We start from the raw sequence: 3,179 nt of genomic DNA on the forward strand, positions 1-3,179 counted from the left end.
GAAGCAAACAAACAGCCCGTTTCCTCGTTGTCGGTGGGAGGAGCGGTCCTCTGTTTGGCAGAGTTCTCCTTATCTGCTTTAGCTACTCCCTTTGAACTGCAGTCAAAGGGCAGCCTGCCTCCGCTTTCCATGTCAGCCCACAAAGGGCAAGATAGTCTTTTTCTTCTGCAAGCTGGAGGGAAATTCCTTTCTGTTTTTGTTGATGCTACGAGATGCTTTGGGAGGCAATCCGTGTCTGAAGAGTGGGATAAACAGAAAATGAGATACTAAAAGAGGAAGATCTTTACTGAGGTCTTGCCTTCCGAGCAAGGAACTGAAGCAAGGAACTCGCAGTTCCTGTGGACCTCGCTTAATTCAAGCCCCTGGGTTTGAATTAAGAAAGAAAGAATTTAATAAACATTGCTTGCCAAGTGCACAATTCGGATGGATAATTCTTAGCACCCTCACAAAGCCGTCGCCCAGGATCGTTCACCTGGAAGCCCTTGAGGACCAAAACATTTTCAGACCAATTTGGATTCCCAGAGCACATGTGTCCCAAAGTCTCCTTTGACAAAGCAGAAAACCACAGACACAAACATGACTCCAAAGTGCCTCGATGCTGGAAGGGATTACATATGCTATTCACACACGTGTGAATGCAACCTTCTGTGTTTACTCTTCCGGTACATGCTCCCTCTTTAAATAAATACTCAACTTCTGCAGCTTGTCATGCCACTTTTGGCCGCTCCTTCTGAATCTTCGGATGGCTTTCTGTATATTTTTAATTTAAAAAAACAACCTCAAGTACCACTGGAGCCCCTGGATGCAAAGCCAAGAAAGGCGCACTCTGTATACGCACGGCCTCCGCTCTCTTGGTGTGTGTGTGCTTATAAGGAGCAGCAGAGTAAAAACTCAGATGCAGCTGCTTTCTCCAGGGGAAGCAGGTTGGTGCGATGGGGAGGGTTGCCTGGTCGCGAGTTCTGCATTAGAGATGCCCTGCTGGCAGTCCCCTGTACACCTAGTAAGTGCGGAATAATCCTGTCTCGGGCAATACCTTGTCTTGGGCCAGCTGGGGAGCCATTTTTTCGCCTGAGAGCCCGGCAAGCCAAAGGCAGCCAATGCGGACTGTACTGGGCTAGATGAGCCAAAGGTCTGACCGTGCAAGGCGCTTCCTGCGCTCCTCCTTCAGTCAGTCTTCTCTTCGGAACAATGAGGACTGGAATACTTACTTAGTTTTTAAAGGAAAGTAGTAGCACTCTGTCTGGCGTGCAAGAGGCTGCAAGTTCAGTTCCTGGCATCGTCTCTGGTGCAAAGGATTGGGGTGTGCAGCTGGTCACCCCCCAGCAAGGCTTCAGTGCCAGTGGACGTGGCCAGGGCTGGGCGTCCTCCTCAGGGAGGCTCGGCTGCTTGAGGCCTTGCTCTGCCGCAGCTCACGGGCAGAGCCCTCCCTGGTCACGAGGAGGGTCCGCAGGCCAGTCCCCAGCAGCAGCTCCCGGGAGGGCTGGAAAAGTCACCCAACCAGAAACCCCACGAGCCACTGCAGCCAGCCGAGACTGGGTGAGATGGACTGGGGTACGGCCTGATAGGGGACGGCTTCCGATGCTTTTTTGGGGGTGCCAGCCAAGTCGTCTAATGGCCGTTTAACGCCCAAGTTGTTTATTCCTGTTGCTATTTGCTGTTCTGAGTCCTCGCCTGCCACCGGGAAGATACTTTCCATCCGAGAGCGGGATCGGCTCTTCAGAGGGACGATGGAAATGATTCCCTGCTTCTGCTCGGTCGAGCTTGCCTTTCAAAGCATCCAGGGCAAGGACGTGGCTCCGTTTTCAGGGAATTCCTGGGCTTCTCTCCTCTGGCCCCGGCCGGCCCCAGGGAGCATCGCCTTGGAGATCTCTGCTTGCTTCCGCTCGCAGCTCCCTTCCGGGGCAATGAGCGAGGCTGCTCCCGCTCGCGTCCACCAGGCGGTCAAGGGGGAGTGGTGCCCTGGATGCGCCCTCCACGCCTGGACACACTGGGATCCCAGAGGCTGTGGGGGCAGCCGTGCTGGAGGCCTCATCCCCTCCATCGTTGCTGGTGGCCGTCCAGAAATCGCCTGTCAGCTGCTGTGGGACATGGGGAGATGAAGTGACGCGAAAGGGGCCCTCCACGTTGAATCGGCTCTGCAAGGATCGCTGCCCGAAACCTGCTGGCTCAGGGGCGCACGCGTTTCCTTCGTGGTTCTGCTCTTAGGCCGGTGCCTGGTACAGCAGCGTCGGAAGGTGAAGCTTCCCCCGCAGCACCTCATGTCTGCGAAGCTTTACCTGCCGAAGCTGTTGCAGCAGCCACGGGGCCGGGGCCGGGGCTAGGAGGAAAAAGGCGCAGAAGCGACAAGGCCGGTCTTTCAGGGTGCCAGCTGCCGTGGCACACAGGGCGCCGCCGGTCTTGTTTCTGTGTTTTTAATCTGGCGCACAGGAATGTGCATTCCTTCCCCCTTGCTTTATCTCCAGGCAAGGAAGTGCCGCGAATTCTTCACGGGGCCGGCGTCGAACGACAGCCGGATCAGCACGGGATGGCTCGGCTCGTGGTGGGCCAGAGGAGCCAGGCTGGGAGGAGGAGGTGGCAGCCCCTCTGCCCACGCTGCGCCTGGCTGCTCGGCCCCGTCCTCCGTTCCCAACTCGCTTGGCTCACGGAGGTGCCGGAAGCCCCAGGGCGGGAGGCCTGTGCGTTATGTGGGACCAGCACAGCCCCCCGCCCCCCAGCATGGTGCCCCTGCGGCGCAGGGGAGGGGATTCCGGGACCCCGGCATTGTCAGATTGCGGCCCCCATCATCCCCGGGGCGAACTGAGCTGTCGCTGAAGGGCAGCCCTAGATCAGCCTCCCCCAGGCGGAGGGGCGGGTCAGACTACAACCCCCATCGTCCCCAGCAGGCATGGGCGACGCGATGGTCCCGACGCAGCTGGAGGGCACCGGGGAGCTGGAGGCGCCCGAGGTCGGCCTCGCGCATCTCGTCCCCCCGTGCCAGACTACCCCGCCCACCATCCCCAGCCCGGCCTTGCCGCGCACCAGCCCGCCCGAACCCGGCCCCGCCGCGGGCGCGCGAGGGTTAACCCCCGCAGGAGCGGCGCGGGGGCGGGGCCTGCCGCTTGACAGGTGGCGCATGCGCGCTGGCGCCTCATTGTGCCCGGCCGGCCCGACCCCGCCGCGCCGCGCCTCAGTCGGGAGGG

This window comes from Varanus komodoensis, unplaced genomic scaffold, assembly GCF_004798865.1.
Source record: "Varanus komodoensis strain SLA01 unplaced genomic scaffold, ASM479886v1 scaffold20_1, whole genome shotgun sequence".
In the NCBI taxonomy this organism is placed as follows: domain Eukaryota; kingdom Metazoa; phylum Chordata; class Lepidosauria; order Squamata; family Varanidae; genus Varanus; species Varanus komodoensis.